This window comes from Micromys minutus, assembly GCF_963924665.1.
Source record: "Micromys minutus genome assembly, chromosome: 24".
Lineage (NCBI taxonomy): Eukaryota > Metazoa > Chordata > Mammalia > Rodentia > Muridae > Micromys > Micromys minutus.
In genome coordinates this window covers 2,403,495-2,416,755 of record NC_137959.1, presented here as the reverse complement: position 1 = coordinate 2,416,755, position 13,261 = coordinate 2,403,495, and positions in this window count along the sequence as shown.

The following is a 13,261-nucleotide window of genomic DNA, read 5'->3' as shown; positions in this document are numbered from 1 at the left end:
TTTGAATTTCTAAGTGAGCTATTGTAAATTAAATTGATTTGGTATTAGATAGAAGTCCAAGGGAAAGAACTGTCTAAAGCCATATGAAGTGTGCCTTATTATTGTGTCTATGGTCAGACCAAAGCACAGCGGTTACTGGTCCATTTGCAAAGGCTGTTCCTCCCTTGCCAGCATTCTGTCCACATCACAGACCTGTTCTGCTGCTAAGTGGTCCACTGCTGAGAGTAGCAAAGACTTGTTATCTTCATGGTGTTACTCCTCAAGGTGCTACTGTGGTCTTGCGTAGTTAGCTGCTTATGGACAGAAATATTAGGTTAGCCTACTAAGGGCATTTAGGGAGTATGAGAAAATGGATTGATTAAAAATAAATGTGTGCATTTCTTAGTATAGCACAGATGGCTTCATCTGTGCCAAAATTTACCTATTTTCCTACCATCCCAACCAGCAGCAATAACTGTAGCCTGCTTTCTTCCTTTTTTCCTTCTTTTCTTCCTTCCTTCCTTCCTTCCTTCCTTCCTTTCTTCCTTTCTTCCTGTAATCCAGGACCTCAGAACCCAATCTGACATTTGTTCCATGTGCCACATTGGTCACACTTCTTAATCTTGCTCGTCCTGATTTTTAGTTATGGAATGGAAACAATTCAGCAGTTTATTTATTGAACATTTATTATATGTTAGGTCTTCTCATAGGACTGGGGAAGTGGGTTGTAAACAAAATAAATCCACACTCAGTGAGGTTTCATTCAAGTAGAAAAGGACATGAAAAGACACATCAGGAGAAATTGTTACTGAGCTCTGGCTCTGGCCTCCCCATAGCTCCTCAGTCCTTACAGTCTGTATCAGATACATGCAGCTGAGACACTTAGAGTGTGGCATCAGGCAGACTGCTAATAATGTGAGGCACTCTCAGAGATAAAAGTTGGCTGGTATCAAAAAGGACCCTTAAAGAGGAGAACTGTCACGGAGTGGGAGTGGGCTATGGCCAGAAGGACCTTGTGTTAGCCTACTGGGCTGGAAATGCTTTACACCATCTCCTCAAAGTGTACAATAGGCTTTCTGAGCTAGGATTTTTCTGCCCAGGTGATTGGCATACCTATTCAGACAAACTCTTAAGGTAAGAGACAAGAAGTTGGTCTTTATTCTTTGTCAGGAAGCCTTGGCTGGAGACTTATCTCTTGGAAAGTTTAGAATGCTATGTTTCCATGCAGGGCCAAAGATACCATTTAGATCCTATGCATTTTTTCCTTAAAAGTTAGGTTTATTTATGTGCATGTGTTTGTGTGAATGTATGCCCTATGTGTGTGTATGTGTGTGTGTGTGTGTGTGCGCGTGTGTGTGTGTGTGTATCTGTCTGTCTGTCTGTCTGTCTGCCTGCAAAGGCCCAAAGGGAGTGTCAGATCTCCCAGAGCTGAAGTTTCAGGCCTGTGTAAGCCATTTTAGTTTATTCTTCTGGAGGAGCAGAAAGAGGTATGGACTGCTAAGCATTCTTTCTAGCACAATAACAAATTATCAGATTGCTGAGGTTTCTCTTCTTGCCTTATAAACAGAGGATTAGAAGAAAGGAATTCATCCTCAAAGATCTTTAACCTGGCTAATACCTGAGAAGCACTTACCAACCTAAGTGCTAGGGAGAAGATCAAGTCAGAAGCACAGGGGATAAAGGTGGGGCTTGTTTCAGTGATATTTTATTAGGGGTAATCAAGGAAGTGCCCTGAGTTAATGACATTTGAGTAAACAGTGAAGGGAGAAAGTTCTAAGATACCAGAGGAAAACAATATTGCAGGAGAAAGAGATGGTTCTCCTGAAGAAGCTGGGAGAACAACTATAATTTCCTGTTTCACCAAATGACAATATGTAACAAGGATCAAAGAAAGCTTTTCTGCTCCATATTTTTATGGCTCATCTTTGCAAAGCAAGCTATTTTGTATCTTATTAAAACAGAGGAATCAGTGGGGAAGAACTTACAGAGTATCCAAGACTGCTTTCAACTCCAAGACTCACCAATCAAAACAGCCTCATCTGTACCTTCAAGGAAATTTTACCTTACAGAAGACTCATGTGCATAGGTGATATGCTGGAGATGAGAACACAGGGCAAGGATTGGGTTGACGGCAGCTGCCCAGAAAATCTCCTTGAAGATCTGAGGATTTTGAGATTTCAGTGATTGCCTGATTTTTGTTTGGGAGATGTTCATATTTCCACAGGGTTGGCCTCCTCCCCCTCTCCCTCTTCCTTCTCCTCTGTCTTGTTTTTCTTGCACTTCTGCATGCTAGGTTTGTGATGTCTTACACCATCTCAGATACCAGTGGTTGAGAAAGAGGAACCCGTAGTGTTCGCAGGGTGGAGCTGAGAACACAGTTCTTAATGTGAAGTTCAAGCATGTAACCGGCACAGCAGTAACATTTTATAATTCTCTCAGATAAACGGTGTGATGAGAGAGCATCCTACACCTGACCTCTACTGTTGGAGACTCTCTGGTTCAAGGACCAGTGATGTTCACCCATTTATCTTTCGTTTGCTTTTCTGTTTATATAGATACATGCAACACATATTCAACATCATTTGTGCGGTGAAGCAGACCATAGGTAACCAACTTTGGAAACCGAAGGAAAATGGGAGAAATCTGTTTATAAAGACAAATGTGGAGAACTAATTTATACAGAGACCAGGTCCCATAATGCGCATGCAGGGATGGTTAGGTATAGTGCCATTTTGTGTTCTAAATATCATTGATCATTATAAACATATTTTCCTGGACACTAACTCAAATCATGACCCAAAAAGCAGAATTCTTTTGTAACTGTTGTTGATGACAGGTTTGATGGTCTTTGGTTCCCTTCTCTATTTGGGATTTTTAATCCCACATTCGTAATGCTTGCTGAATATCTGCTGTTAGTTTAGGGCTATGGTCTTATCATGCCTGGGGAAAAAGGAAAGCTCAGGCCTATAGAAGAACACTGGTCTTTAATAGTTTTAATTGGCAGAAAAAAAGGCTATCCTGCCTGAGTCCTTCTAAGGTCTCTTTTCTTGAGGTCACACAAGTGCTACATCTTCCCACTTTCCCCACATTCCCAGAAGACTCACCTTTGTTGAGCTGCAGAAGGCTTATAGCACACCAGGGTGCTAGGTCTGAACCGGAAGGCCTGACTCAGCATGTCTGGGTTGCTACACACAGTCTGTAGTTCAAAGACTGGCTCAGGTGCTGCTGGTGCAGCTGGTCTCAGGACCACACTGGCAAGCCTGGCAAGCACCTCTGCCATGAATCAGCTCAGAGCTGATGCTGTAAGTAACAAAAGGCTGGCCTTGCTTTGCTCTGCAGGAGGCCGGTGAACGTGCTGAGGGCTGAGAAGGGTTCCCACAGAGAATGTTTATCACATTTCAATACAGAATTGTGAGTTTCTCTGGTTAGAAGGAGCTGCTGGGGGCATGAGGGAAATGACGTGGATTAAGTCAAGTTAGAGTTGAAGACAGATGCCATGGGACTGTTTTTGTTACAGTCTGGCAAGATGCCCTCCAAACTTAGTGGTTTTAAAGAAAACCAATCTTAACAGTGTCATGGATTAGGAACTTGAGAAAGTGGGTCATAAGATGAAGGGACAGACCTGGACACTGTGTGTTCCTTGGCTTTATACAACTGAGCTCTAAGAAGTGAGTGGTCCATGAAGGCTCAGCCTGCTGAGCTCATTCCGTATCCACGCAATGTGATCTTATGAATAACTGAGTGATCTTATCATCCAACAGACAGAAATTGAGAGGTGACATTAAACATTGAAGCATCAAGTGAGTGAAAAATACAGTTGTGGTTCCTTCGGTGACAAAAGTTCTCTAAGAGAGGACATTGGTTATGAGAGCATATGAGCAGCAGTGGGGGTTGGGTCTCTGTAAGAAAAAGCATTTTAGGAGGGAGCTAAAGGACATACAGAGACAGAGAAGCACACGTACAAAGAGAGCTTTAAAGACAGGAGCTTTCAAATAAATATGGAACTCGAGGTTGGGAGTAGCTAGTGATGAGTCTTGACAGGAACAGAAGGCTTAGATCACAAAGGCATCATGAACTGTTTGTACTCGTTGGGATTCTTGGTTGTAAGGGCTGAAAGTGTGTCTCTATGCACTCTGATGAATATTGATTTGCATAATACATTTGTAGCAATATAGAAAGGCAGATGACAGGTGTGGGGCTAACAGAGATAGCTCAACTTGAATACCATCCACCCTATATCACCGTGATTCAGCCTGTGCATCTGTCTTCTCTCTACAGACACCTTGCTTCTTGAGTCCCAACATACAACATGACCACTGACCTCTTCAGTCGATGTCTTCAAATCCAGGGGAAGAGACCTGAGTTATGATTAAATACCCAGCTGTCCTGGAGGCCATAGCGACGGAAGAAAGCAACACCAGCTTTAAATGATACACGTCTCTGCATTTGGACCAGTTTTACTTCCTAAAAGCAGCAGTAATTAGGTGGTGTACTGTGGCAAGGACCTTTCCCTAATGAATAAATATTTTAGGGGACCAATTAATGAGTGAGGAGTAGGTGGAACTTGCAGTTCAGAGGCAGGAAGAGGGGAGGAGAAAAGGGACTTGAGGCTTCTGGGACAAGGAGAGAGCTTGGGATACAAGATGTAATGAATTAGAGGCCCCCAGTTAGGTGGTCTCCAGGAGAGAGAGAAGGAGAAAGATGGAGGAGGAGAAGGACAACCCAGACTGTGTGCCTTTAAATAGCCACAAGTAGCTATGAATGTCTTTTAAGGGATGGATAATTACAGGACAGTTTGTAATATCTAGGTGGGCAGTTCATATCAATTGGCTCTGAGTTTATTGTGTGGATGTTTTGTGGGGTAAGAATTTACTGGTATAAATCTGATTGATAAATTACAAGCCTCGAAGACTTTTGATTTTACCGGGTTCCAGGGAATTGTGACTGATCAGAGTCCACAGCAAGAGAGCGAGGAGATAGGTGTCACTCCTAGAGCTAGCCATGGTGGCGAAATCACTGCTGGGGCCACAGACTAGGCTGCAGGAGCATGTCGTGATGTCATTTTACATTATTTACTTCACTCTCCAATGTTTTGCAGTATCCTTTTTTTTTGGCTACATAGTTATTGATGATCTTTTGGTAAGCCAAACATTATTTAATATTTTCTGTAGTGAGATTAGAAAGACAACCAACTCTCTGCTTCAACTTGGTAGACTGACATTTGAAGAAGATTAATAGTTTAAAAAAGTTGTATGTAGCATTGAAGCACATTATTGGTAATGTAACATAAATTCTCATTTTTTTCTTAAATAAACTGCTTTAGACCTACTGTAAGATGGGATTAAAAGCTTGTGTTGTATAAATCTAGGCACTCTGGTGATTTTTTTCTATAATTCCAATACAAAAAAAACCCCAATATGATATGATAGATATATTATTATTGCAATTTAGTATTATAATGTGATTAGTTAAATACATTCGTGACAGAATCAACAAAAACTGGATTCTCTACTTTCAGTTTGATATATCTCATAAAGGATTTTCATGCAATTTATTCTAGTTCCATGAATTTAAAATTTTTTTTCCTACCTTCAATCACCTTTGTAGCCTTGGTATGGTACCTCCAGTGGACCTGAAACTTCATGTAAGTTATCACTAGGGAAAAGCTATATTAAACCATTTCTTCTTCTCCTCTTCTTCCTTCTTCATCTTCTTCTCCTCCTCCTTTTTTATTCTTCCTCTCCATCCTCTCTATTCCCTTCCTTTCTCCCTCCTTCCCCTCCCCTCCTCCCTCTCTCCTCTCTTTCCTCCTTCTCCCCTCCTCCACCTCTGCCTCCTTCTCCTCTCCGTTTCCTTTACCTGTGTTGGCCTTGAACTCATGGCAATCATTCTGTTTCAGCTTCTCAAGAACTCATTATGGGTGTAAACTATCATAACCAGCCTAAAGTATCATGTAAATAAAGATGACAATGATTTAATTACACAAGGAGGTGACTGAAAACTGCATTATCATACCCTTTCTACACTCAAAATAAAAATTTTTCCAGCTCATATTTTCTCTGTTAACATGTCTCGAGTGCCCACTGCCATGGCAGAGTGCAAGAAAGAATGCAGGGGAGGGAGACTGTGATCTTCAGCAACTAATATTTTACTCTTCAAATCTGATCAAAACTCATTCTGATGGCCCTGATTATCAGCTTATGGGCTATTGGAAGGTCACTGCTGTTGTAATCTTATTAATTGACTGATCGATAATCAAGTAATTTGATTAATCAATTAATGTGATGGTGAATTTCTGCCAGAGTGGGAAAGTAGGAGATGGGGCTTGATTCCAAGTAGATCACTGAAGGTGTGCTTTTGAAGGGTATATCTTGCTCCAGGTCCTTCATTTCTATTTCTCTGATTCTTGACTGCCATAAAATAAATAGCACCCATCTCCATCTCTTTCTCCATGCCATAAGGCCTTTCATGCATGGGTCTAGAAACAACAGAGCCAACAGACCATAGTCTGCAAGTATAAACCAAGATCCATCTTTTCTACTTGAAAGCATTCTCCTTAGGAATTTTGTCAACTCGAAAACCACATGACAATGGAAGCTTTTTCCAAGGTCTTCCTGAGACCTTGGCATGAGCCCCTGCAAGTATCATTAGCTCATGGTAAATTCATCTCTTCCTGCAGCTCTAGTTTTAGGCTGTAGCTCTTTTTTCTCAGACTTGCAGTTGGAAGTAATTCAGGCATGGGGGTTTATCTAAGTATGACAGCACATCCCTAACATGCCCAGGTCTTGGATTCCAGCAACACAATGATCCAAACCAGTCAAGCAGCTGGGATGGGAGTGCTGTGGTTTCAGTCCATTTCCTGATTGATCTGCAGCACTAGATGTCTATAGCTTAGTCCTTGCATGGAAGCTGCTCAAAGCTCCTGTTTAATCCCATCCCATCAGCGAGGCTATTGAAAGTCTCTCCTCCATCAGGGGTCTTCCTTCCCATGCAGCACCTATTATGGTGGATATCTTTGGGAACACTTTCTGTCTCGTACCTTTAACTCTATCACGATTGCACACTCTGTAGAGGACCACAATATGGCTGATGTGGGTGTGTATCTCTGGAAACAGATAGCCAGTAAGACTACTTACACAATTTAATACATAAAAATTCACAATTCTAGTGTGATATATAGGGCTCCCAAAGACAAAGTCAGAAAGAGGGGACAATAGGTTGTATAGTAATAAGCTGCATGCGCAGAAGAGGGAAATAGCACCTTCTTATCTCCCCTCTTTTATACAGCATTGTTATTTTATCACAGCAAGAAGTTCTGCCACTGGAGCTGGGTTTTAAGTTGTTTGCTCAGAGTTTTCAAAACCTACACTAATACGAGTTCTTAAGTGCTTCAATCTCCCTTTTAGTCTGCCCGTCCAAGGAAGGGGAGGAAGATGGTTAACATGACATGGGGAATGTGGACCTGTTCATAAGTAGTTCTTTGGGGCGATTCCAAGCATGAGTACATGAATCAGTAGCAGTAGCTCAATGCAGAGGAAACCACGAGGCTTCACCACTGAATTGGCACAAATCTGTGGAAGCAGCAAGAAACAAGTAGAATACCGTAAGAAGTTCTTTGGTGCTTTTCCTTCTATGAAGTCACAACAAGCAAAGAACCATGAAGACCAGCAAGGCAAACTAATGAAGAGTGTCACCCACTGTCTGCTGGATTATTCTTATACTTCCTCAAACATCACGCGTCTTCTCATGTGTCAGCAAAGCATCCTTCCACATGTCTGCCTCAGCAACATATCCTCTTATAAGACAGCTTCCAGGAAAGCATCACATAACACAAGGGAGTCTCCAAAGAAACCAGAAATGCCCACCTCAACTGTTCTCTGATGTGCAGATGTGGGTTGACAAGACCTTGGAAAACACTCCAGCAACACCAGAGCCACTCCAGAGCCACTTGACACAGGCTGACATGGGGATGCTTTTCCTAACACAGCACTCTTAGGGGGGCTGACACCCGAGCAACCTTCACATACATGAGAGGGTGAAAGAGATGGCTTCCTGGAGATAGAAACACTTTATTGGAGAATTTGCACTTCCTGGAACCATCCTGACACTTGTCCTTAGTGAAGTTTTATGTTTGGCGCCACATCTCATTTATAGTTGGAGTATAGTTTTGGTTAGAAGTTATAAATTCAATTTTGTCATTTAATTTTTGATTTCAGATTGTCATTGTGTACCACTGACATGTATTCATATATATGCAAATGTACATACCACATATATGGTATATATCTATCTATGAAGAAAGCATGATATAATGAACACTCATTCACTTATAAAGCTTTTAAAATTGAAGTCCCATGGTTGGTCTTGTTTTGTGTCCTAAGCATCATCTTTTCATCTCAATTCTGCATACATTTTAAAGCAATTCTTACAAGTGCAATGATTTCATTCTTTATTTCTTTGAAAAAAATGTGATAAGTTTTTGACAAAAAAAACTTTGTAAAGGGAAAATTTAGAAATAACACTTTTAATATGACAATTGAAAAATTATGACATTCGATTTATTTTTTAACTTTAGAAAAACATTGTGAAAAGTTTCTCTTCAGTATAAAAATTCCAAATGTGGAAATCCTGAGTAAGACCAGAGGAAGAGGAAATGAATATTATGTTTAAACATTAGAAACTAGCTAGCAAGAATAAGTGAAATATCCAACTAGTTTGTGTGTCCACTGGATTTACCACCAGAAAACATTTCAACTGTGTTTACCTAACTCATGTGCTTGTATTCTGTTCATTGGATTGCTTCCTCCCCCTCTTCATTCTCTCTGTCTTTCTGTCTCTCTCTCTGTGCGTATGTATGTGTGTGTTTGTGTGTGTGTGTGTGTGTGTCTCTGTGTGTGTATGTGTGTGTTTGTGTGTGTGTGTGTGTCTCTGTGTGTGTGTGTGTGTGTTTTCCTAGGGCTCTGTGGCTTTATGATGCTGGGGATATATCCTAACCTGAGGTACACTCCAAGCCTGGATAATCCTCATTTGATCCTCACTGGATAATCCAACACACTTTCAAAATTTATTTGGCCCTACAATGGTTGCTTGGTTAGTCCACTATTGGTAGTCCCAAGTGGTGAGTAGTTTTACATGGCTTTGGCTAAAGTTAGGACAATACGGTCCTGTGAAGCAGAGAAGAGTGTGTTAGTGTCAAAGTGGCACGCTGTCCCACATCCTTCCCTCAGTGTCAGCATTGCTGCTGTGACAAAGACTGCTGTTCCTTCTGTTTATTTTGATGCTTTGTAAAGAACTGGAGAGCAGGGCCAGGGAGCACAGTAACGCGCAGCCATCTTCAAAGACACTCCCAGAGCCTGGAAGGACGCTTCAGTTCTTCATTCCTAGGTTATAGCATCTCTCCTTGCTTATAGAAGGGGATCCGTCTGCCCTCCTGGTTGCTGTAACTGGACAGTTGTACATTTCATGGATTGTCCAGCCCTCACCTGCCATCTTTGATGCACAAGTCAGCCTGTCACGTACTAACTTGAAGCACTTTTGATATCCTGACATTTGTAAGTGTAATAAATATTACTAATAGGAAACAGGAATGCACTTCTAAAGCACACTGAGAAGATGCCCTGCCAAATCCTGAGGAGAGAGATAAGTATAAGTAGAGGATGGAAACATAACCCAAGAAGAGAACACTCGCTTGTGTACACACACTGCTCTGGCTTCCATGCCAAGGACCAAAATAAACAATCAGAAAACCAAATAAAAACCCAATTCTATTGGCTTGTGCAACACCTAAACAGTGTGACTTGTATTTAAGCATAGAAGTCTGTCTGGTCAACAGTACCAACAGCTCATCTCAATAACTAGCTAACTAACTAAATTAATTAATTAATTAATTAATATTCATGAGAAATTAAAAGGAGGTTAAATTGCTGGTCAACAATACCAACAGCACATCTGAATCAATAAGAAATCAAAGGGAGGTTAGATTTGCTTCTGAACCTAGACAGGTGCAGATGTGTGGCTTATGGGTCTGGGATAGCAGAAATCTCTCCCATCCCTCTGCTCCTGCGCCCTATGGAAGGATGGCTCAAGATACCAGACTTCTGATCTAAACACAACCCCAACCCGGCTGTCAGCACAGGACTGAGAACAGATGACTGGAGCCAGTGGTCTGTGCAGAAGTTCTGGCCACAGAGGGTTTCCAAGAATATAGTGGGTCTGATGAAAGTGATACCCAGCATGGATTTCCCACAGTTCAGTTAAATCCAGTTTAGAGAACTAAAAATGTAGTATTTCTTATGTGTCAATAAAATTAATGTCTAACTTAATGTGTAACTATATGATGCATATGTGTAACATATACATAAAATTATGATTTAATATTCATATCAATAATAAAATTATGCTGGAGTAAAAGTCACAATTCTGTTGTATACTTTGCCTAATTTGCTTTCCCAGATATTTTGAAAGAGTCATCAGAAGTATTAAAAGGAGCTTAATAAATTGTTACAAAGACTGACATTAGGGTTTAGAAAATGCTTTGAGACCATAAGTGGTTTTGAATTTACTCATTCATGTTATGAAAGTTGCAAGTGGAAATCCAATTAGAAAAAATTGAGTGTCTTTTAATAGAATCACTTAAATTCATGATTTTGACTCCCCATTTGCACTGGGTATCATCTGCTCTCCCCCTCTAACCAAAATTGATAAATGACCTTATTTAGTTATTAATTTATCTATTTATTGGCTTATGGGTGTGATGGGCATTGGTATTGTGGTACCAAACATACTATGCTGCACTATCATTGAGCTATGACCTCAGCAAATGATTGTTTAGAGACAGGACTTTGAAAGAGGTGACTACTGTTTACAAAGGTCATAGGGTGGGGACCTTGTCCAGTATGACTAATGCCATTACAGAAGGAGGAACCAGAGAGCCCTAGACACAGGGTAAAGTCTGCCAAGTATGCCTAATTTCATTAAATACACTGTCATATTAGCTGGCATTTTGGGTTGATTTTAAACTTAGTATACAACAGGAACAGTCAATTTTATCACTGTGAATTATGAGAGAAATTATAGGAGTAGCTTTTGGCTTCTAGTTATGTTAAAATCCTAACAAATATTAGTGTTGTGAACACCTAGACATCTCTAGATATCTTTGCTTTTATGCACTGGGAATAAGAAACAAATCATTTCCACCAGTTACTTCTCATCTGATCTAATTATCATATTATCGTATAATAGTAAAAAGCTTTCTCTTGTTCAAGAATGAATAAAAGCAAAGGTAAATAGTGCTTATGTTTCTTTCATTGATCAATGTGGTAGTATAGTTATTGGATGTAAAGAGTCAGATTATGGGGCACATATTTTCTGGTAGTGACATTCTCTAGGTATAGCTATGTTTTATCAAATAACAGGAGTTCAGGGTGAATCTGGCTCTATAGAATCCCATTATGTATATACACCACATTCTCCTACTTATTTTATTGTGATGGATATTCAGGCTTAGTCTTCTACTGGTCCCACTGAGCAATGGTACAATGAAGAGGACAGGAAGGGTGTCCCTTTGATACACTAACTCCATTGCCTTTGGACATACGCCCAGGAGTGGGGTCTGTGGGTCCTGTGGTGGCTCCATATGCAGTGTTTAATAGGAGCCCACAGACGTTCTCTGGACAGTCACACTCTCTGTTTTTCTTTTAAATGGGGGAGGGGTTGACACAGGCCGTCTCTACGTATCCCTGGCTATCCTGGAACTCATTAGGTAGTTCATGCTGTGAGTTCTCATACTCACAGAGATCTGCTTGCCTCTTCCCACATGCTGGCAAAAAGGTGTGTGCCACCATACACAGAAAATTATATATTTCTTGTACATGTGTCCTCTTTGCTCTACACCCCTTTGCTCCCTGTCACTTCCTAGTGTTTCTTATTTCTTTATTTTTTTGACAGTAGCCATTTTTTCACTGTATTTGGTACTATCTTACTGTGGTTTGCATTTGTCTTTTCCTGGATGTTAATGATACTGAACATTACTCATGTACGTTTTTGTCCACCTGTGTTTTTTCTCTTAATTAATATCTATTTGTTCAGATAGTTTGCTCATTATTATCAAATAAAGTTATTTTACTTCATTATGTGTTCTAGATTGTGTCCCCTTTCCAAATATGTAGTTTGCAAATGTTTCATCCCCTTTGGAAGGCAGTCTGAGAATTTTGTTCTTTAATGTTACAAATCATTTATTATAGACCTTTAGTCGCAGAATCATTTGTTACAGAATCAGTTCTCACAGTATCTGTTTATTTTTATGTGTTTGGCACCTGTGCACTTTGTGCCAAATCTAAATACCATTGTCTAGGCCAAGGTTCTAATGCATTTCTCTGTTTTCTTCTAGTAGTCTTACAATCAGAGGTCTCGCAGAGGAGCCATCAATCAATTTTGAGTCTGTTCTTGTACCAGTTGAGAGATTTCTAAGGCTCCAGGGTCCTCCTTTGGCATATGGATGTCCAGTCCCTCAGCATCACTACTGAAGATGTCCCCGCTGCTCACTGCTGTGCTTGGCTCTCTGTGGGACACTCCACAGGTGCACACACATAGCCCTGGGTTTTTCTTCTGTCACATTGGTCTGTGTCTTGAATTGCACTAATGTTATAGTATTTTGAGTTTGAAATGTTGTGAATTTTAATAAGTCTGATGTTTTGTTTTGTTTCTTTATACTTAGGATTGTGTCTTAGTCAGGGTTTCTATTCCTGCACAAGCATCATGATCAAGAAGCAAGTTGGGGAGGAAAGGGTTTATTCAGTTTACACTTCCATATTGCTCTTTATCACCACAGGAAGTCAGGACTGGAACTCAAGCAGGTCAGGAAGCAGGAGCTGATGCAGAGGCCATGGAGGGATGTTACTTACTGGCTTGCTTCCCTTGGCTTGCTCAGCTTGCTTTCTTCTAGAACCCAGGTCTACCAGCCCAGGGATGGCTCCACCCACAATGGGCTGGGCCAGGGATGGCTCCACCCACAATGGGCTGGGTCCTCCCACCTTGATCACTAGTTGAGAAAATGCCTTACAGCTGGATCTCATGGAGGCGTTTCCTCAACTGAGGCTCATTTCTCTGTGATAACTCCAGCTTGTGTCAAGTTGACGCAAAACTAGCCAGTACAGATTGCTTTTGCTATTCAGACTTTTGGACATTGATTTTTCTAACTCTGTGAACAAGGACATTCATATTTTCCTGTAGATTGCATTGGATATTTTAATAATCTTAATTAATTCCATGCATGAATGTGGAA